This window comes from Sinocyclocheilus anshuiensis, unplaced genomic scaffold, assembly GCF_001515605.1.
Source record: "Sinocyclocheilus anshuiensis isolate Anshui unplaced genomic scaffold, SAMN03320099.WGS_v1.1 scaffold78, whole genome shotgun sequence".
NCBI lineage: Eukaryota > Metazoa > Chordata > Actinopteri > Cypriniformes > Cyprinidae > Sinocyclocheilus > Sinocyclocheilus anshuiensis.
In genome coordinates this window covers 3,163,113-3,187,508 of record NW_015544250.1, presented here as the reverse complement: position 1 = coordinate 3,187,508, position 24,396 = coordinate 3,163,113, and the positions used below count along the sequence as shown (strand labels likewise).

At 35.3% G+C, this 24,396-nt stretch overlaps 1 protein-coding gene across 4 annotated transcripts in view; it reads right to left on the bottom strand.

Moving 5' to 3' along the window:
• Positions 1-24,396, bottom strand: part of LOC107697954 (solute carrier family 41 member 3) — a 64,951-nt gene that overhangs the window by 26,388 nt on the left and 14,167 nt on the right. The window contains exons 1-2 of one of the 4 annotated variants that reach the window (XM_016498850.1): positions 7,077-7,233; positions 4,064-4,150 (exon numbers count right to left, since the gene is read on the bottom strand). The exons of 1 other annotated variant lie outside the window; for it this stretch is intronic. The gene's annotated coding sequence lies outside the window, so the exon portion shown is untranslated. Of the gene's footprint in view, positions 1-1,620; positions 1,696-4,063; positions 4,151-7,076; positions 7,234-24,396 lie in introns of those variants that run through there. 2 more of the 4 variants (XM_016498849.1, XM_016498848.1) reach the window with 2 other exon arrangements.

The window sequence follows — 24,396 nt, the reverse complement described above, 5'->3', positions numbered from 1 at the left end:
TACAAAGACTAAAGTCTCAAATCCAAAGAGATATTCTTTATAAAAGTTAAGAGTCAGCCACGCCTACCTAAAACGGCTCGTTCTAACACGCCCCCACATATCTACATCACTATGTGGGAAGATTTGCATAACGCCGCCCAAATGTTCACGCAAAGAAAGAAGGCGTAACTTTTATTCTCGCTGTAGTATTGTTGTTGCCGCCGCTGCCATGTCGTGAAGGCACTGTGTGATTCGTTGTGAAAGCGAAACTACTTTGTTTGGCCTTCCAAAAGAGGATGATATCTGCTTCGTCATGCCTGGAGCTGATCCGTGCTGGTCGCTGAGGAAATACATCAACTTCGCGCACTGGATAGCTGGCCAATCACAGCACACCTCACTTTTTTAGAACAATGAGCTTTGTAAAAATCGAGGCTGGGGCATAGAGGAGAAACAATAATGTACAGTATGTGGAAAATAATGTGTTTTTTTAACCTTAAACCGCATAAACACATTTCATTACACCAAATACACAAAATAATGTTCTTTTTAGCAGCATCATATGACCCCTTTAATGCGGTTTATCTTCGCATGCTTGCTTCTGTCGTCAGTAAATAGCGTTTGGGATTTTTTTATTCTGTGACTAGAATCTTTTAACTCTGTTCACAGTAAATATTTATTTACAATGTATTCATCAATTCGTTTAGTGATACTTTCTGTTGATTACATAGTTATGCCAGGTGGCGACAAGCGAGTGTTTTCGTTTGTAATGGTGAGTCATTCGAATCATTTAACCGATTCGTTCAAAACCGAAACGACAATTTAAGCATAATAATCGTCTTCCCAAATTAAATACACCAATAGCAGAATAATATTTTTTTATGTTTCAGTATTGTTCTTACAAATTTTAATTATGTATAGCCATCATGTTTAGCCTACATATTCATAATTAATCCGCACTCATTGTGACTTGCATAGCGAAGAGAACGAATCATTCAATTGGTCAGAAGATCATTCAGTTTGGTTGAATTGAGAATTGAATACTACTATGCTTATTATTTATAAATAATAAGTATAGGCTATTTAAATATTAAGAGTAGTATGATATTCCTAATCCAGCTTTAAACTAGACGCTTAATTCTCAAATCACTGATTGTGAACTAGAAACATTAATGATTCATTCGAACCAGATTGATTCAATCACTTATATGATTCATTCAAAAACGAAACTCCACCAGCACCCGATTCAATGTTGTATTTTATACCTTTCGTTTTAATCTTTTTATACATACATTTGTTTTATTTAGTGCATAATACAACCTTGTAGCGATAATTACTATATTTAATTTGTAATGAAACCCGATTTTAAGGAATGAGAGAATAAACATGCTGTCTACTTCTAAAGTTAAGTATATAATAACGTGACTGCTCTACCTTGCATTTGTCCACATTGCAGGTGTCCACGCATGCATCTAACTTCCAAAGGTCATGAAAAGTTGCACACCAGGCAGACAACTTTATAATTGAATGTGTGAATGGTCCATTTTATGGGAAGCTGATAACACAAATCAATCTCAAATCCACCCTGCAGGTGTAAGTACAGCACTGATTTGTCCATGCAAATCTAACGCATAAACGTCTTACCTATCACAATGTGGCAAAGCGAAGGAAAGTCGTAAGTGACCAGCATAAATCTTAGAGGGCACCGAGAATAACAACGTGAAGTCGGATTGGAGGAGTCACCGATAGGGGGGCTTCGGAGAGTGTCTTAAATTTCATCCCGTTAGCAGTTTAGAACAGCCCCCTCCTGTCTGACCTCATCTGCCACTGAGAAGATGGTGTTGACAGGGAAACCCACCACTCCTCTCCCTTCAAAGAGCCAGTTAATCGCTTTCCATACACGTATCACAGTCACTTCTCTGCCACCAAATTTTGAAATGACAGTGTTTGCATTCACAGGTTTTGAAAAAGCTTTTAGACCTCATTTGGTGGCGTAATTATGCAAACAACGTTGAAGCACAGCAAATGAAGTTCAGTAAGTCACTTTACACTGAACTTACACTGTGCTACTTCTGTTGCTTTCAAACATTGTCTCAATGGGCTATTACATAACCACATTTTCAAATTTCAGGGTTTTTTGTTTATATATTTCATAACGGTATTATGTAATGTCATTCTCAGTTGAATTGTTGTCATCAAATTTTGTTTTTTATTTTTTTAAGGAAAAAAAAAGAAGCCTGACTGTAACAGAATCAAAATCGACATACAGTATCTCACAGAAGTGAGTACACCCCTCACATTTTTGTAAATATTTTATTATATCTTTTCGTGTGACAACACTGAAGAAATGACACTTTGCTACAATGTAAAGTAGTGAGTGTACAGCTTGTATAACAGTGTAAATTTGCTGTCCCCTCAAAATAACTCAACACACAGCCATTAATGTCTAAACCGCTGGCCACAAAAGTGAGTACACCCCTAAGTGAAAATGTTCAAATTGGGCCCAATTAGCCATTTTCTCTCCCCGGTGTCATGTGACTCATTGATATAATAAAATATTTACAAAAATGTGAGGGGTGTACTCACTTCTGTGAGATACTGTAGAACAAAGATCCTAGACTGTGTTCAGATGGCAATACTAGCTCACTAAATACTGCACAGTCCTTCAAAAACAGTAAATAAAACAGTAGGGTAAACGTTTCAAAACATAGTATGCTACATATTTGTCACATTATATGAGTGTTACGCTATGATCTTGGAAATAAAATGGGTACTTTGCCTTTTCAATTCAATTTTATATAAAATATTTATATTTTATATGTGAATACTTTATAAATGTTTATATATCAGATTAAATATTGTGTCAAAAAGAGATGTTAAAAATGTTAATTTATTTAATCACACTGAAAAAGGAATGTCAAGTCAAACACATTGCACTGTGGGATACACTATTCTACACTACAGTTTAGAGTGTAGAATAGTTGTGTTATTTTAGTTATTTTTATATACTGTTATAATATTTATTAATATTTTGAATAAGCTTTTATTTTTATATTATCAGTTTTCCTTTTAACCTAAGTTTTAGGAATTTTGTTATGTAATTTCTATTATATATATATATATATATATATTTCTTTTGAGTAATTTTAGTATTTAAACTTACCCTCATTTGCCAAGGCAACTTTTTGAGTTTTTTTTTTTTTTTTAATTTTCATCTAATATTTATATTTTATTTTAGCCTTATTTCAATTGTCAGAGTGAACTAATATAAGTGTGCCTTATAGCTTCTGCACAATTTGGCAGATGTAGTAGGAAATCTAAGTATTGTGTGCATGCTGAAAATGGCCATACTGTGCACAGTATATACTGCAGAAACAGTAAGTACATGCATTACTATTACAAATATTCTGTAAATCGGGGATCCCCAAACTCGGTCCTGGAGGGCCGGTGTGGTGCAGAGTTTAACTCCAACTTTCCTCAACACACCTGCCTGGAAGTTTCTAGTATACCTAGTAAGAGCTTAATTAGCTGGTTCAGGTGTGTTTAATTAGGGTTGAAGCTAAACTCTGCAGAACAGTGGCCCTCCAGGACCGAGTTTGGAGACCCCTGCTCTAAATATTTCTGCTTCCTGTGTGATGTTGCAGTCGTCCACTAGGTGGAAGTAAAGTAGAGCAGAACATGTGCCTCTAGCTGAATGGAAATAAGCCACATGAAGGTTATTGAGGAGAAACTGTGTTTTAGTAATTATGTGCAAAGAGTACATGGAAATTGAAATGAATCAGGTCAGGACAGTTGAATTACAGGGTTTGCATGTTAATCAAGAAATATTGCAAAATAATGCGTCGGTGGATGAATTACAAACATCAAGAACTCCTATACAATACAATGCCTCTTACGGACCTCTGACGTTAAATACCAGATTAAAATGCAGTAAAACAGAAACACAAACACACATACACTGTAATTATGGGTATGCTGTGGCCTGACAGGAGTGGTGGAAACTTGTCAGAGGTGCTAAATATAGCTGCTGTCCCTTTCCAATGAGACACACAGTGGACACCTGTCACACACACACACAAACACTTACCTACAATGCTTAACTTTCACTTTGCACCACCTCCCACACTCTTCCTTTGGCTTCAGACGTCCCAGCTGTTCTCCCCTTCATCTCAAACTTCAAAGCAAAAGAGAAGGAGCAAAAATGAAGGAATGTTATGCCGGGGAAAGCGCACTGATCCTGTATTTATCAGTCTGCAACATTGCTTTACGACAAAAGGCATTGCAGACATGCTGTACATGCTATACCATTTAAAACCCATAAATGTCTGTCAAAGTCATTAATTCAAATGTTGACAAGTGGCGTCTTCCCACTTCTAAAGCAGGAAAAGATGTCTAATTGCTTCCTCAGAGCAGATCACCTCAAACGTACCACATAAAACTGTCACATCAAAAAAAAAATCACTGTAACAAGTAAACAGGACCAGTTTCCATAAAAATTACAAGGCAGTGAAGCTTTTAGTAAACCTATAACTACATATGTTTAATCTCTAGCGTACTTCGCTAACATGAAGAGACTCCAACAGAGGGAATAGACTAGAGTTCCAAGAAACACATAACCCCTAACCTTTCCTGAAATGCAGTAGCTTCGCACATGTTAACAAGGTCTTAGCGGGGAACAGATAAATCAAAACTTATTAGATTGTTTAATAGCTTAAACCGAAATGGGATTAGTGTCAACACATTCCAAGGAGCTTAGTAGCAACTGCGTGGGGCTTGTGTAAAACCCTCGAAACTTTTCTTGCTGAGAGAAATGGTCTCGATGCACATTCTATAAGAAATAGCTAAAGCAGATTTGATCATTTACTGAAACAGAAGCCACACCGTGATTGCGAACACTACACATTTCCTTCTCCCTGAGCTCAGGGCTAATAACAGCTTCTCAAATGACCTCTTGGCTCTGCGTTCATAGCGTGGTGATCATATGGCTCTGATTCCAGGCCTCTTTGGTCATATTCTGGATGTGAAGGTCAGGAGTGTGACTGACAGCTTTCTACTTTGAGCTGTTGAAGACGACGGGCAAACATACACTTGCTTGTAACTCCATTAATTTATTTTGAGTGGCATCAACACTGGTTCCTAATCGAGCAACGGCACCATTGTAACCCTAACAAACACGATGTCTCATCATGTTTCTGAGTCATAACGTGCATGAAAACATGGTTTGATCCAAGTGAGAACATGCCTGCCATGGCACATGCTGAATGAAGGATATGTTTGGCACACATGTCTTACTGTAGCTGTCAAACAGCCTGCCAAGGAGAAATCAGTGCATTTGTGATTAACAGATTTTGTCTTAGGATAGAATATGATTTTTGGTTATTACCAAATGAGATGTTGTAATAGAATGATACCATGATTTTATTATAGGGACAATTCCCATGGTTAAGTGCCTCCTCAAGGGCACAGTGGCGATGGCTCTTGGCTCACTCCTTGCAGGGAATGAACCACAGAGGTCTGTAATACACAGGGAAAGTTATCTGATAGCATTCCCATTCATCTCAATTGCAGTCGCTCAGCTACTGTAGCACATGCCCCCCTTGAAGTACGCAACCTAGAGGATGCCATCTTTGCTTCATGGGCACTCAGTTTCAGAAACATGTGACTGATCACTTGTCAAAAGCAAAAAAAAAGTTAATTTCATGCTTTCAGGAGCCCTGCAAATATAACCGCTCCCTGGAAAAAAACATTTTCTATAATATGATGAAATATTTGTGTTGGGAAAGAGCAGATATTTTAAAAAGACATCAATGGAAAAACATGCTTTTTGACAGCATAATGATGCAGTTATTACATCCACCAGCAACCATGAACAGAGCACAACAGTGACTAGCCACTTTTTCAGAGGCCTTGGTTCCAGAAGTATTTTTCCCATTCATTTTCTCGTTGAAACATTTCTTTGATAAAGAGTTCTTAATCAAAAAAACAAACTAAACTATTATATTTATTATTATAAACTGCTTTGAAGTAAAAAAAAAAAAAGCATAATCATATAATGGTATATTCATATTCTATATTATTATATATTATATTCCACAAAAATATTAAGCACAACTGTTTTCAACATTAATAATAATAATACATGTTTCTTGAGCAGCAAATCAGTATATTATATATATTTCTGAAGGATAATGTGACACTGAGAAATGATGCAAAAAATTCAGCTTTGCATCACAGGAATAAACTACATTTTAAAATATATTCAAATAGAAAATAGTTATTTTAAATTGTAATAATATTGCACAATATTACTGTTTTTACTGTATTTTGATCAAATAAATGCAGCCTTGGTGAGCAAAAGCAACTATTTTCAAAAACATTACCAAAATAAATAAAAAAATAAATAAATCTTACCAGCCCCAAACTTTTGAAAAGTAGTATGTGTATATACATATAAAGCTGAAATAGAAATAGAGTTGAAATGTAGGAAGACTGACTTTATGATGTCATTTGCAACACTTCATGGGAATTTGAGGTTACATATTTCTCTTTAGGTTTCATATACTGTAGTTCTTCACCTTATTTGGCTATTAAATATTATTATTATTTTAATTATGTTAAAATTACACTGACTGATTGCTTCATCAGAAGCATACAACATTGATTAATAACCTCCAAGCTCATGGTTTGTCTGTCTTTAAAGGTTTATACATAATCGTTAAAAATCGATTTCTCTATGAAGAAAATGAATGGGATTTTTATTTCCAGAACCCAACCCTGGAATGTTCCAGTTACAGGCCCTGCATTATAACCGCTACAACAAAACACCACCACATTACTGGTTATCTGTTAAACTGAATGAGTATGGAGCGCATACATTATGCATGGATTCACACATCGTCACTCAGTTTCCAAGATAAGCGCACATGCCGAGGAATTGTTGACTTTGTGCACTCCAGATCTTTGCGGACAGTGTAGAGTTCATTATAATATAAAATTAATCCTGACTATGCCAATTGTGATGTTAGCCACAGGATAAATGCGGTGTAACTACTTTCCACCCCTACTCCCACATTTCTTTGCTTTCCCACAGCACAGCTTACTCTTGCTTAGCGTGCTCCGATCGGCCGCAGCTGTTCGTGTGGGTCTCCACCCTCTCCAGCAGAGCTCCATTACATAACGTTACAGAGTGATTGATGAGCTCTCAGATTTCTGCGCACTACCAAGTGTCCATTCTCTCTCTCCTTGGTCCAGTCTTCTGCATAAACTTTCCCATCTCCTGTCGCTTTCTCACCTCAGTCTATTCTTCTTCAGAATAGGACAACGAGGAGATAAAGCAAATCCTGCAGAAACAGAAATGATAAGACAGTCTGCTGGCGGGGCACAAGTGCAAAATCTGAGTCATCCAGTTTTATGAGCTTAATCTAATTCATGTCACAACATGCACCAAGCTAATGAAATGACATATATTGCACTTGCTGCACACAGAAAGGTCTCCTGAGGAGACTTTTTCTAGCGAATGTTACATTTCTTGCATTACTGCTAACTCACTACTGGGTTTTCTGCACTAACTCGGAGTGTTACTCAATTCTGATATGTGGCCAGACCATTAAACATCTGTTATCAGCTTTTTTCCACTCTTATCAAATCAAATGTTTGAACATTACTGTGCAGCAGAAAAGAAACGAACAGACTTTGCAAGAGAAGAGAGACAGGGAAAACTTCTGTAATGGATTTCATGGGGATAGTGAGCCGTTCTTTCTTTGACGTCACGTCATTGAACAGGAGACTCACAGAACTAGCTTTAGTGCTTCTTAGGGACTGTTACGGCACTCAAAGGTGTAGAGAGACAGCAGACTGTAATAATTTACCCTGAGAGGTGACAGATGCTAATTAATATTCAGTAGTGTTTGCAAAAGCAGCATTACTATTGCATTAGCTCATAGAGGTAAAGATTTGAATCTTAACTCTTAAGTACATTACATTTGAGCACATAACTCATCCTACACTCTTTGTGCTGTATGCACATGAGCAATAGTTCAACTATCTGGCTAGTTGTGTAGTATTATATACATATTCAGAAGATCAGACATATAACTTTCACCTAGCAGGTCATAAAATGGCCAAAAAAAATCTCATTATCTCAGCCATCGAGGGACCAGAAAATCCTACACTGTTTCTCATACTGCCTCAGAATAAAATATAAAAAAGTAATTGTAATATAAATTGAAAAATAATAAACAGTGCTTGGTATTAACTAATTAAATTGAATCTGGATTGCATAATCAGATTACAAAAATAAAGTACTTGTAATTAAATTCCTGACATTTTAAAATAATGAGCCGTTACCGTTACATATTCATTCGTTGGCAGTAAATTCATCATTTATTGATTCTCTGATGTCGACTAATGGTCACATGACATAATAAACAACATATTTTTTAGTTTATTTTGATTGTTTATAATAAAATGATTTATTTCTTTAATTGAACATATTTATGATACATTAATTATTAGCTTTTCATCAACCCCAATTTGGTGTACTTCATGTTGTTGATAAAAATATAATATATTTTCTTTCTTTATAATTTTATATATTATATTTTATGTTTTCATATAGATCTTTCATAGCATTTCTAGTTGTTTAAAGGGGTCATATGATGCTGCTAAAAAGAACATTATTTTGTATATTTGGTGTAATGAAATGCGAATACCTCAAGCGTGTGACGGAAATGTTATGCCCCTTACCATATTGTGATGATGCCCTGTCAGGCTGGAGCGATGACTCAAAAACATGAAAACCCATTATAAATGAGGCATTCGTGAGTCTTTGCAACTTTACAGATCTTCTTTATGCACCAAGAGCTTGTAACACTCCAAAGAGAAAGGAAAAATTGAAATCGCATCATATGACCCCCTTTAATGAATGTGATACAAAATAATCCTATTGAAATTTGTGATAAACGAGTATGCCAAAAGTAATCAAAAATAGTCAGAATACATTACTTAAAATGTGTAATCAAATTGATCACGTAACAATATTTTTTGTTATGCAATTCATATTCAACAATGGACAAAAATTTGTAAGTAAAATACCCAGCACTGAAAATAAAACAGTCTTGTGGCTATTGTGAGACATAAAATCACAGTGTATAACATAGTTACATTTAATATAAAGTTAATATTGATAACGTAAATCTAAAGTAATTATTTATTTATTTATTTATTTATACTCTGAGGCATAAATGTGATTCTATATCACAGAGATTTATGTTATTCTTTTTTTTTCCCCAATGTGCTAAACACCTCCCATTACAACATGGTGGATATTTTTGTATAGGCAAGCAGCACTAACTTTTTTTTTTTTTTCCAGAAAAATCAAGTTATACTTAGTCAAGTGTATCATTCTTTTAAGAGCAAACTAGCCACACTGAGCTGGCCAAAGGTAATCCTTGTAATGGGAGTATTGTGTAGTATCTTTATGGTTTTAAAAATAAACTCTTTTAAACTAGATCTCCACTTTTTTTTTCCAGATATAGTGATGATGGCACATGAGGAAAAGCTTACTTCAAGTCTCACTCTAAAACTTCCTGCTTGAGGTTATAGAACAACAAAGCAAAACCTAGAGAAAAAAGGGGAAACTCATATGGAACATCTTTGAGTTGCAAAAGAGCTCTGAGGACTCTGGATGTGAGACTCATCCTGCACTTCATTTATAGCTGAATCTTTGAAGTCACTTTGTTTTAAATATCTAAAAAAGCCTGGCTGTTCAACATTTAGTTTCTGTTGATCTGTCAAGAACAATGATTGTAATATTATCTGTATTTTTGTTGAGTCAAAGCAGATGAAATCAAAAGAACCTCTTCCATCTGCAAAAGGTTCTCTCTAATATCCTTAAAGTGTGATATTTTTGCTTCATCAGCAGCACCAAACAGAATTGCGAAAAAACGAAATAAGTTTTCAAACACTCCCTCATCTTCCATTTGCGATAAACAGGTCATGCCATTTTGTCCATCCCAATTGGGCCACCCAAATAAACACATTTTTATTGGTGCTGCTCTATTGGTGCAGAAACTTGACATTTTTCATAATTTGCCAAAAATGTCATGTAGTGTTAGTGAGGTTTACTAGTGAAAGATGTAGATTCCAGCTCACTAGAAATTCATAGTTTTCTTAATTTTAATGTTGGCATCAGCACAGGTTTTAACAGCTCTGTCATCTATCCAAAGAGTCTACCTGTTTCTATAGTAGTACAGTATTGATTTAATATAATTCATTTGTTGCTTTCGTGATTTTTCATCTGATGCATTTGTGGCAGTTGTGAGTAACAGTTACTGTCCCCTTTGACTGTCTTTAAAGTCACCATGGTAGCAGGAAAACCTGTTCTTCATTTGATAAACAAACAGGCCCAGACTGACTAGCCAAAGCATCCGACCATATCATTCAATCAATGGTGAAAAATCAAAGACTACACAGAGATTTGAGAGAGATTTTAGATTACACAGAGAGATTTGAGATCCAGATTAAAAGCAAACAATATACATGACACTTTTTCAACATATCTTTGCTAACAGCTAATGCTAGTCAAAAAACATGACAATATCATGTTAATATGATTTCAACTTTATCCACACAACACACTTTGCCTTTAATGCTGTTGCTGCATTTTTGTGCATGTAAACAATTTCAATGATTGTATTTATTTATTTTGTTTAAAGTTCATTTGCGCAAAAATGCAAAAACAATAGCTTTAAAGCAATTTGCTCTGAGGATTATGTTGAAATCATAGTTACATATATTTTAATAAATAATAATAAAATAATAATAATAATATAAAATGTATCAGATTTATTAAATAGTGTATATATAATATTTAAGAAAAAATGTAAAATTTTTATACAATAAAAATAATAAAACATGATATTAATATATACATATAATGCAACATCAATAACTTTATTTATTCTCCAAAAAAGAACTCAAGAACTCTATAGAGCCAGAAATCATTCTTGATAAGAAAAGGGTTCTTTGCTGAACTCAATAACCTGCAAAAAGCCATTCATGAACCTTTATTTTTAAGAATGTACAGACAATTGCGTGCACAGTCATTCATAGAAGAAGCAGGCAAATGGCAGACCGCCTCTGTCTTCTGGTTGTGATTTGCTGCAGTCATTATGACATTAAAGCAGGCTGGAGGGTTGGCCACAGCCTTTCTTGGAACAGGAACATCAGTGTCCTCACACTCTTAAAATGGAGGGGAAACACAGAGAGAGATATTTGGCACACGGAAGGGTAACATTAACCATGATATGCAAGATGATGTTGGCCTAAAGAACAGTATGTCTGGCTCCATCCAACGGCTGTTACATAAGTTACTCTGAGTGCTCTTGCACCCCTTTGCTAGTGCTGTTCGTATGAATGTGTCTGTACTGTTCTGCAAGTTCTCTTGGGATCAAATCAAATGACTGTTAGTCCTTGACCTTCAACCATAATGGTTGTATTTGTTCAGAATCCATAGGATCAACGGCCAGCAGTCAGACTCATTTGAATCAGCCCCACTATCGCTCCAAACCATCAGTGTTGGACAACAAAATTACATACAATCTGGTGTAGTTTCAGTCCAAAAGCAGCTAATGCTGGCTCTCCCAATACATACACATCTGGGCTCCATCACGGTTCTCTTCTAGCCATGTGGGAGTGTTTAAATTCTCTCTCTCTCTGAAAGCAAAAGTAGTAAGAAGGTCTCACTAGATCAACTGGTTCCAACCATACAGTAAGATGACCTCACTGTGACCAGTGCAGCCACAAACTATAGACAATGTCCCAGCACTGGAGAAGCTATGAAGATAATGATTTGAGTGTGCTGCAGTGTTAATTTCGTTGACGAATAATTTTCGTCATAATTGTCGTCAACGACATGTTTTTTCACCGACGACAACGAGACGATAACGAACTAAAACTCTTTTTGAATGACAAAAACTATGACGTAAATCTATTGACATTTTCTTCAATGAATAAAAACTAGACGAAAATGTTAGGGAGGGACGATTTGGGATGAGATTCATTCAGAACGAATCTGCTGCGTGGCTCTGAGGTTATGCGTAGGCCTACATATGAACCGGCGGGACATAAGCTAACATACACTTGCTGCACGTCGCATAAAACGTTCAAAAAATGTTAATATGTGGGAGTAAGAGAAGAGCAGACATATGGATAAATCTGACGAAGCAAGAGAGAACTCAATTCAGTCCGGTTTTCTGAGCGCAGACACCGTACACACAAAGCGCGTCTCACAGCGCGCGAGTACTCTTTCGCGTCGCATTAATGGAGAATTACACACAAAATTATGTCGAATTGTCCGTTTTGACGAGCATTCACGTAAACACAGTTGATAACGTCTTAAGTGAACGTACACAGTAGGGAGAACGTGTATCAGTACATTGCATCCATTGCAGCTGTGCATTCGGTTTTAAAGGGACAGCAGCCTAATTTAGTTGCTATTGTCCGAGTCATTGATGTTAAAGCGGTCATATGATGCTTTTTTAAAGATCGTTATTTTGTGTATTTGGTGTAACAGAATATGTTGACATGCTTTAATGTTCAAAAAACACATTATTTTTCAAATACTGTACATTATTGTAGGTCCTAAAGACAGAAAATCACGCACTGCTCTTGACTGAAAAACTTTAGTAGCCTTAAAGATTAATCTACATTTATTTATAGAAATAAATATGTCTGCTTGAAAGAATGAAGAATATGGTAAACAAACAAGTTGCTATAAAGAATGCATAATTAGCCTATATAACAATTGGTATTTCATTAAAAAGTAGACCATGTTCTTGTTCTTTGTGAGAAGTGGTTTTATTTAATTTTAACATAAAGGCATTTTGTGTGTCACAACAGTTAAATCAGTGTCTATCATGATAAAACCTTAATATCAAACCTATATAATGAGTTTGGAAATTTTTGAGAAATGCTTAATAAACGCATTACACTGTAACTAAACCCATTAGATTTTAGCCGACTAAATCTACAGTAAATTTAGTCGGCTAAAATCTAATGGGTTTAGTTACAGTGTAATGCGTTTATTAAGCATTTCTAAAACTAGACTAAAACTAAAAACAATTCAGATGACTGAAATATGACTAAAACTAAATGGCATTTTAGTCAAAAGACTATGACTAAAACTAAATCAAAATTTGCTGCCAAAATTAACACTGGTGTGCTGATAGTAATATAATGCATGAACGTTTTAGTGCCTGAATCACAAAGGGAATTGTGCAAATCCAACACAATCTCTTGGCAATTTGTAACTAATTTATGCTTTATGCAATTATGTAATTATGTTGGTGGCTAATTCACGAGTTTGTTCACATGAATCTTTGTTCCCCAAATTTTCAGGTTAGAAATGGACCTTCATGCTTACATTTTTTCTTAAAATGGCCCTGGATAATCTGTGTTGAATGGAATTTACAAGAATTGTTATTGCCATGGACAAATATTTATTTATTTATTTAATTAATTATTTACATAAAAAGATATGGAAGCCTTTTCCCACAAACAAACATTGTGAGACATTGTCCCATTGTGAGAAATGAAGTTAGATTGTGAGATATATATTTACATTGTGAGATGTAACATCCCATTATACTAAATAAAGTTACATTTTGACTTACAATGTAAACTTATATCTCAATTTATGAGTTATAAAGTCACATTGTGAGAAATGAAGTCTCAACTGATTGTTGCAACTTCAAGTTAAAATAATCACATCAAAAGGTAGTTACATCGCGAAATATAGTTACATTGTGCGATATAAAGTTACATTGTGAGATATAAAGTCAAATTATGAGATAAAGTTACATCGCGAGAAGTTATAATATAAAGTTATATTGTGAGATATACAGTAAATTCACAATGTGAGACAAAAAGTCCCATTGTGTGATATAAAGTTACATAGTAAGAAATAAAGTTGCAACTATGAGAAACAAAGTTGTAATGGTATGTTACATGCTAAATGATGAGATAGTAAGTTACATTATAGTCAGATTATGAGATATAGTTACAATGAGAGATATAAAGATATTGTGAGATATAAAGTCGCAACTATGAGAAAAAAAGTTGCAATTGTAAGTTAAAGTCATATCTTGACATATAAAGTTACATTGTAAGATACAAAGTCACATTATGGGATATAAAGTTACTTTGTAAGTTATGAAGTCACATTATGAGATATAAAGTTACATTGTGAGTTATAAAATCACATTGGGAGATGTAACATCCCATTATAAGATATAAAGTTAAATTTTGACTTACAATGTAACTTTATAACTCAACTTTATATCTGTGTTTAGTGCATAAGATTCGCTGTCAAATAAGGTATACAGTAAATTCACAAAGCGTCAGTTTAAAGACATCCTGTGAAATTTCACACACCTTTTTGCAGTAATTTCTCAAAACCTTGCTGCTCAGTTGAAGTTCAAAGGTCATATACACAATCACTGATGCTTTGTTTTGCCTCGTCATCTGATGGTTGTCTCAGTGGGTGCTGGGAATGGCATGGCCCACCATTAGCTGAATGTGATCGCTGTGCTTGAAAATGAAACATCATTGAGGTTTCGCATGAATCAGGCTACACAGTTGGCGCTTTGGGTTCTGTGACTTGAGTCTCTGATAGCAATTTCCCAAGAGCCAAACCTGCAGAGTGAGGAGGAAAAAAAAGATCCTTTTAACCAGAGGACTGATCTCTTCTGTGAAAAAGTCAAGCTCACTGGAGTGATATCAGTGCAGAAAGCACACCCACGTCCCACTCCAACCTAAACAACCTATGAAATAATGAAGTAAACAAGCCAAAAACCGCTGACGCTCAATGAGAAAGGGAAGAAAGAAAAGATGCAGGAGACAGATAAAAAGCAAAGCTCATGAGGGCAAGTTGCCAGACCTCCTAAAGCCAAAAGTTTAACGCTCCTGGAAGCTTAATAATGTCACCTTTCAGAAAACTGTGAACAACAACTGTTCTCAATCAGTGGGGCCGTGAGGCAGCATTTGAATTAACTTTAATTGAAATAGCACTCGCATTTGGTTTGACCCGCAAAAGACTAGTAAATAGTGTGGTAGAGGAGTTAGAGGAAAAAAAACTGTACTTTCAAAAACAAGATGATCTGATGCCAAGAGTATTGAAGTGAAAGTGTTAGAGTCGAGAGTATTTCTGAGCTTGAAGCAGCAAGTTGTTTAAAGAGGTGCTTCAGAAACAAGACTCTTGCAGTGCGGTGATACCTATTCACCATTTTTTTTAAATTGATTGATGTTCAAATGCATTTAAAATGGAAATATTTTCAATCACCTTTCAGAAAACTGTGAACAACAACTGTTCTCAATCAGTGGGGCCGTGAGGCAGCATTTGAATTAACTTTAATTGAAATAGCACTCGCATTTGGTTTGACCCGCAAAAGACTAGTAAATAGTGTGGTAGAGGAGTTAGAGGAAAAAAAACTGTACTTTCAAAAACAAGATGATCTGATGCCAAGAGTATTGAAGTGAAAGTGTTAGAGTCGAGAGTATTTCTGAGCTTGAAGCAGCAAGGTGTTTAAAGAGGTGCTTCAGAAACAAGACTCTTGCAGTGCGGTGATACCTATTCACCATTTTTTAAAAATTGATTGATGTTCAAATGCATTTAAAATGGAAATATTTTCAACGGATGACCATTACAAAAACACTGCATAAAGAACTGGTTGTTGAAAACAAGTAAACAGGAAATATTGGCTAAACTGTTGCACCTATATGTGGCATTTAAATGTACAGTGCAAATTCTTCTTCTTAAAGGTGACATATCATGAAAATCTGACTTTTCCAGGTTTTAAGTGCTATAATCAGGTCCCTGGTGCATCTACCAACCAAGGAAACGTGAAAAAGATTAACCTAGTAACTTTGTTTTGGGAAGCCTTTTTCTGCAAGCCTCTGAGAACACGAGCGCGTCTGATTTCGCTCCTTTGGTGACGTGGCAAAGGGATCTCATTATAATATTACCAACCCTTAATATGTAAACTTCCACTCAAGGCACCGTCATTTTGATTTCGCAAGCGGTGTACCAGCTCTAATGCCATGGCGAAAGTTTGAGCAAAACATGCCAACTGTTCTGTCTTTGGCTGCACTGATGAGCACAGAACACTAACAAGCGATTTATTTCCCAGCTGTTTACCTTCACAGACATAACCGACTGTTTTTGTAACTGGTGTGTTTTTAACTTAAACTTAGTACTCAAATGCTGTGACAGCAGCTTTCTGTCCATGTGCTTCGGATGCGTGCACTCAGAAAACCTTATATCTTAAGTTTAAACTCATATGGTTTAAAACGCATGATTTCAGCACGATAAACATGATAATCAGAACCAAAACAGATGTTTTTAGCAGATACTAGCTGTAAAGGCTCAGCTCTATTCTGGAAAAGGGGGCGGGGAGCAGCAGCTCATTTGCATTTAAAGACACAGGCCCGAAAAACAGCGTGTTTCTGCTTCCACTCAAAATAGGCATTTTCAAAATTATATAATAAATGATCTGTGGAGTATTTTGAGCTGAAACTTCACAGACACATTCTGGGGACACCAGAGACTTATATTACATATTGTAAAAAGGGGCATAATATGTCACCTTTAAGTCTTTTTGACTTTCCAGTAAAATATATATTTTAAAAATCTTAAAAAAGATACATACGATATTACGGCTTTTCATTGATTGTATTTGTAATAAACAATTCTAATTCTGTTCAAAGGTTTAGGTCAGTAAGGTTTTATTTTTCTTGAAAGAAATTAATAATTTTATTTAGCAAGAACAAATTAAATTGATCAAAAGTGATGGTGAAGAGATTTTTATTTGTATTTCAAATAATTGCTGTTGATGAACTTTCTATGCATCAAAGAATACTAAAAATAGACGTATCAATGTTTCTTGAATATAATGTCTGCTGAAAATTCAGCTTTACCATTGCAGGAATATAAAAAAAAAAAAAAAAAAAAGTGACGTGACATGTGGCCAAGTATGGTGACCCATACTCGGAATTAGTGCTCTGCATTTACCCATCCACCGTGCACACACACAACAGTGAACACACACAAACCGTGAACACACACAAACCGTGAACACACACCCGGAGCAGTGGGCAGCCATTTATGCTGCGGCGCCCGGGGAGCAGTTGGGGGTTCGGTGCCTTGCTCAAGGGCACCTCAGTCGTGGTATTGAAGGTGAGAGAGAGCGCTGTACATTCACTCCCCCCACCTACAATCCCTGCCGGTACGAGACTCGAACCCACAACCTTTGGGTTATGAGTCTGACTCTCTAACCATTAGGCCACGACTTCCCCCCCCAAAAAACAAATTCAGGGGAGAGCGCGAACGCAGTCCCCCACTACCATGAATTATGCAGTCGAGATTCCCACATTTGGGGAATTCGCAGGGGTCAGCACAACCGGAGTGCAATGGCCGAGCCTCACCCTGGGTGAACCACCTTCTTGATCATGGTGTCGCCCCTGCCAGGTAAGTACTTTAATATCTTAAAGTAAATATATCTTGTTTTAAAAGTGTTTTAGATATTACACTGGTCAATTAGGCTTAAATACCCATTAAAATACTATTTTTGCAGTGTACACTATAAATTTTCCTTTAAAAAAAAAAAAGAGTTGGACTTTTAAAGGTGTCTATTCTTCTTCACTGAGCTCAAATGCTACTTACTGAGCCTTTGTAAAGTTTCATGTGACAGTATTGCTTGTGCTTGATTGAACAGGCCCACATTCCATGCAATTGTCTTATTGCCGTTCTTATAAAAACACTTACCAGGAAGTGCTTACTAGTATTTGAATTACTGCCAGAGTGTGGCTTCAGTCTTGAGGGGTTAATGCGGAAATGAACTTCAGTTTTTACTATGTGATTCCGTTTTGGTAATATTATGTAATGATATAACACTATGGCCACGTACACACTGCAAGTTTCAGGAGTGACAACCGCATTTAAATGCGGGAGTGTGAGTCCCGGAAATTATCGTTCCATGTGTGTACGGAACACGACTCCCAAAACTGCCATGAATGGCAGTGTGTTCACAGGGTTCTTAGGTTCAGAATTTGGTTTGAAAAATTGGCTTGAATTTTAGATCTTTTCAGCCCTCTAAAAGATTTTTTTCAGTATCCTGAATTACTGTACCTGAAATGGCAACATAAACAGTGAAAAGGAGAAAAATATTCTACTCAACATTTTTTGAACATGTACTATGATAATACAACGTTTTCGGCCATGTACTAATACCATGTTTTTAGAAAATGGGATCGGCGTTTTTGGGGGCATGTACAATTGTGGTCAAAACTTCACATGCACTTTGCAGTATCTGCAAAATGTTAATTATTTTACCAAAATAAGAGGGATCATACAAAATGCATGTTATTTTTATTTAGTACTGACCTGAATAAGACATTTCACATAAAAGACTTTTATTGAAAAAAGACGATGCATTAAGTGCCTGGAGGTGAAAACTTTTTGAATTTGAAGATCAGGGTAAATAGAACTTAATTTGACTTCTGGGAAGACTTCTGTATCTTCTGTAGCTTGTGAAGAGAAGTATTAAATTAAAAAAATATATATGATGATGATGATGATGATGATGATAATAATAATAGGCAAAATAAAAAATTGTACACATCTTCATTCTGTTCAAAAGTTTACACCCCTGGCTCTTAATGCATCATCCTCAGTGTAAAAAGATGGATCTCAAAATCATACAGTCATTGTTGAAAAGGGTTCAAATATGCAAAAGATGAGGCAAAACCAAAGAATTTATGGGAACTGAAGGATTTTTCGGAAGAACAGCAGGAAGTTTAACTGTTCGGGACAAACAAGGGACTCATGAACAACTATCACAAAACAAAACACACACACACAGCTGTGGATCATCCAGGTAACAACACAGTATTAAGAATCAAGCATATGTAAACATTTGAACGGGGTCATTTTTATAAATTCAATTATGTTTTTCTCTTGTGGACTAATACTATATGCAAACGTCTTTTATGTGAAATATCTTACACGCATTTTTTATTTTGGTCAAATAATTAATATTTTGCAGATACTGCATAGTGTTTGTAAAATTTTGACCACAACTGTACTTAGTACTATGTTTCTGGACATGTACAGTTGTAATACCCTGTTTTTGTCATGCCCCTGGACTCTTTGTGTTGTGTTTTCCCTCCCCAGGTGTGCCGTGTTCCCTTTGATTAGTCATTCCTTGCACCTGTGTTTTCCCAATCACCCAGTGTTTAAAAGCAAGGGTTTTTTTTTTTTTTTTTATATATATATATATATATTATTAGTGTATATACTATATAAATAACATGTACTATAGTAATAACATGTTTTTAGAACATGGTACCACCATGGTCTTTTGAACATTCACTGTGGTAATACCATGTTTTTGGAAATGTACTACAGTAATACCATGTTTTTAGAACACGGCATCAGCCCAGCTTTTTGAACATTTATCATGTGGTGCAGAACATGGTATAAGCATGTTTGTTTGAACATGCACTACGTACAGTGATGTCATGTTTCCAAATAATGCATTATGGTAATACCATGTTTTGAACTGTGGAATATAATCACGGCATATGTTCAGATTTCTCTCCTTATATTATGTATACACACAGACCAATAATGACAAACCACTGGTGCATTACAAATGTTTATGAAACGGGATTGTTTTCTTACTCCTTTGCTATATGTTAAGTGTCATCCACACCAATTTGTACAATTTAGACATACTATATGACACATAATCTATTGAGAACATTTTAGTAGGCCTAGAACATTTATGAAAACTGGGATGCAAAACATCATTAAAAACCAACATGATGTCATTATCATTCATACACTCCTAAAAATCGGTCCTCAAACGTCATTCCTTGTGTTCCAGTGTCTCCTACGTTCCCCGTGTGATCATTAAAGACTGTGAATTGAAGTTATCGCCGTGTTTCCTCGTTCCTCGCTCCTTGCCTCCCGAGAAGTGTGACAGTTTTAAGCTAACAATATATATTTTTTGGACATGTACCACAGCAATACACATTCATCTCTCATTTGCAGGATGATGAATAGAGTGTGGCCTGTTAAATTCTGTCATTCAGCCCAGTACACACTACAGAGGTTAAAACTATTCACAATTACAAGCACGAACACAATAGAGGCTAAAATGTATGGTCTAACAAAAACCACAAATGCTTCGGCTGCTGAAATTAATCTTTCATGACCAGATTTCATCTGGAACTGTGGAATATAATCACGGCATATGTTCAGATTTCTCTCCTTATATAATGTATACACACAGACCAATAATGACAACCCACTGGTGCATTACAAATGTTTATGAAACAGGATTGTTTTCTTACTCCTTTGCTATATGTTAAGTGTCATCCACACCAATTTGTACAATTTAGACATACTATATGACATAATCTATTGAGAATATTTTAGTAGGCCTAGAACATTTATGAAAACTGGGATGCAAAACATCATTAAAAACCAAGATGATGTCATTATCATTCATACACTCCTAAAAATCAAGGTTCTTTATTGGCATGAAGAAACTTAACATGGAATCTTTCCATTGCACAAAAGGTTGTTTATAGTGGAGAACGGTTCTTTAGATTACTAAAATGATCTTCATACTGAAATGGTTCATGTTCTTTGGGAAACCCAAAGTGTAAGTAAAGTGTGGTTCTCGCAAAGGTGCATTTTTGCATGTGTGCTTAGACACTGAAATGTACAATATTTACATATTTACAGCATCTAAACACACAAACGTTGACGTGTGAACAACTTTTCAGACAAACAAATGTTTATGTATCATTTGAGGTTCATGCAATGTTGAAATCATGGTATTAATAGGATGATTGTGACAGCACACACATACAAATCAGTAAAAAGGTGATACATGTAAATGTTACACCATACATTGACTTTTTTAAGAAAATGATACTTCAGTTCTGCAAGGACACATTACATTGTTCAAACGTTAAGTTATTAAGTTACGAAAGATGTTTATTTGAGGTGACAGTTTTAAGCTAACAATATATATTTTTTGGACATGTACCACAGCAATATTATGTTTTTAGGGTATGCTTCTAGGTTTGTTGGACATGTACTATGGTAATGCCATTTTTTTTGTTTGTTGTTTTTTTTTCTGGTCATGTACTAGAAGTAATACCATGTTTTCGAATGTACTGTGGGATCACCATATTTTTTAGGTCATGGTATGGTAACAAGGGTTTCCTTTTATATATATATATATATATATATATATATAGTATATACTATATAAATAACATGTACTATAATATAACATGTTTTTAGAACATGGTACCACCATGGTCTTTTGAACATTCACTATGGTAATACCATGTTTTTGGAAATGTACTACAGTAATACCATGTTTTTAGAACATGGCATCAGCCCAGCGCTAAAATTATTCTTCCCCCACCCCACAAAGTTTCTCCAGCCGCTTCTGTTGTTCTCCTCGCTCAGTCTCTCACCATCTCAGGTGTCATTAGCAGCTTGCTCTATTGTACTTTTCTTTTTATTTTCACTGTAAGTCTGTTTACAAAACTGCCAAAGCCACAATTGTTAGGAGACCCATTGTCAAGATTCCATCGTAAATTATATGTTGCGGTACAAAAAAAAAAAGCTTCTTCTGAAATCCAAAAGTGTGTGTGTGTTTTCTTTCTCCCGCAGACATTCTTATGGAAGTCTCTGGCAAAATATCAGCCCTGCTCCACACACATACAAATCAGTAAAAAGGTGATACATGTAAATGTTACACCATACATTGACTTTTTTAAGAAAATGATACTTCAGTTCTGCAAGGACACATTACATTGTTCAAACGTTAAGTTATTAAGTTACGAAAGATGTTTATTTGAGATAAATGCTGTTGTTTTGAACTTTCTATTCATCAAAGAATCCTGAAAAAAAAAATTGTATCACAGCTTCCACAAAAATATTAAGCAGCACAACTTTATTAATAATAGGACGAAATGTTACTTAAGCAACAAATCAGCATATTAGAATGATTTCTGGAGTAATGGCTGCCCCTCACAAGAATAACTTGCATTTTAAAATTTATTAAAATAGAAAACTGTTATATTTTACATTTCTTTTTTTTTCACAATATTGTTGTTTTTTACTGTATCTTTGTCAAAATAAGACCTAATTAAAAAACTTGCCAACTTTTGAATGGTAATGTATGTGAAAACTTTACGTAAGAATTCCTATGAATACTAATGAGTTCACTCTGTAAAAATATTTGAAGGTACTGATGTCAAAACCTTGATTACATTAACATATGACCACCTAACCATCCGCTCGCCTACATATCAATGCTATTCAGTAACTTGGGTTTCCCCAAGAAGGTCTATAATACTAGAATATTTGTTAGATTTCCATTCCATTCATTATTCGGCTGCTGCATGATTCCCCTGCAAATATGGGATCTGAATACTGCCGTCTTTGCTCATAGGCACAGATGCAGGTTTGTTTTTGCCAATGACACCACGAGAATGTGTGTTTGTGTGGCTCATTTTGATCCCCACTTCAATCTTGGAAGAGCACGTATCAGATCCATGCTGAGAGCTTATAACAGTGTGTGGTAGGAGTTCAATTTAATTTAATTTACACCAACTCCAATAAGTCAACTTGAAATGCTCGCCTGCCATTTCCCAGTGCTGTATATTCAACCACATACAGTGAATATAAGTGGGCAGGGGGTCTCGCATGATTGTGGGGGCTCAGGAAACACCTTGCCTTGGGCCATGCTGTGCTAAGCAAACATGTAATGAAGTTATGCAGCCTTAATGTTTTTTAGGACTGCAAGCTTTCAAACTACAGCTCCGTTACAGCGCCTGGCGGCTCCAATCCAGATGGATACAGTAAAAAGAGAGAACTCATGCACCACAAATCAGAATTTAAAACCCCATCAAGATAAATGACCATGTTTACAAGGTAAGATAATCCCGGGGTACAGAAAAAGTTCTCCTTTTCTCTCTATTAACCAGGGACATATATTTGTAATTTAGCTCTATATGGACAAAACAAAGTCATCCACAGTTTACACAACAATGCTGTAAAACTGGATTATTGTATTTTAATACTTTTATTGAGTACTTGGACAAATGCTGTGCAACTTATCAAGAGCCCTTCACCAATGTTTGGGACTAACTAAAAGTTAAAAATGCTTTCAAAATTACATTTCAAAATAATGCTGTTCCACTAAGTATGCCTTGATAAAACATAGGCGTTGAATCAGTTAAATAAACCAAAAAAAAAAAAAAAAAAACAAGTCACAAATTTGAGTCCCTGCATTTAAATGCAGCTGTTCATTATTTCGTTTTGATGCAGTTCCATAAATTAGGATGTATTCAGATCATTTATTTTACATCATATTAATTTATCACCCAAATTTAGATCATTCAGATTACAATTTAGTTCATTCTTCCAAAAACCTTTATTGCTTCAGTGCAAAAGAAATATGCCTCTAATTTTATCCTATAACTAGATTTAAAAAATATATAAAGATACTGAAATATCTTAAGTATCTTCAATGTAATTAACTCGTGTAGTTAAAATCCGTTTCAAAAACATTTTGACTATAACTGTGCGACTTTAAAATATGAGTAGCTTAGTACATTTGCAGAAAGCTTCCACAACACCCTTCTTTACTTCGATGTTTCACTAATAGTTCACCCAAAAATGAAAGGTCGTCTTTTGAAACCTTTAATCTGCAACACAAAAAAGAGACAATTTTAAAGAATGTATTAGAAATTTCTTTCCATGCAATTACAAATAAATAAATAAATAGAACTGGAGATTTCAAGCTTTAAAAAGATAAAATAAAAATAAAATAAATATAATTGAAAAATAAAGTTATACAAGCACACACACGCATATTTTATAGAGAGTAAGAGAGAGAGAGCAATTTATGTGAGAACCGTATCAGGTTGATTCATTTGATTCATTAATTTGCATCTTTCAGACTATATTTGTGAACCACTGAAAAGATTTGACTCAAATGAGCAGTTCATTAATGAATTAGGCATGGTCACTTCTCTCAGGTTTGGAGTGTGAATAAATAATGACAAAATTTAATTTGTGAGTGAACGTGCTGAAGTAAAGTTGTAAAGTGAAGTAATTGACCAACTATTTTCCTGTTTGACACTGTAAAGCTGCTTTGACACAATCAGTATTGTATAAAGCGCTATTCAAATAAAAGTAATAATAATAATAATAATAATAATAAACTGTTTGGAAAGGCAGGAAACTATTGATATTCAGAGCAGTGACATGCAATACAGTATGTTGGTACTTTGATCGAGTACCTATTGCCAAAGGTCATGAGGGACTAT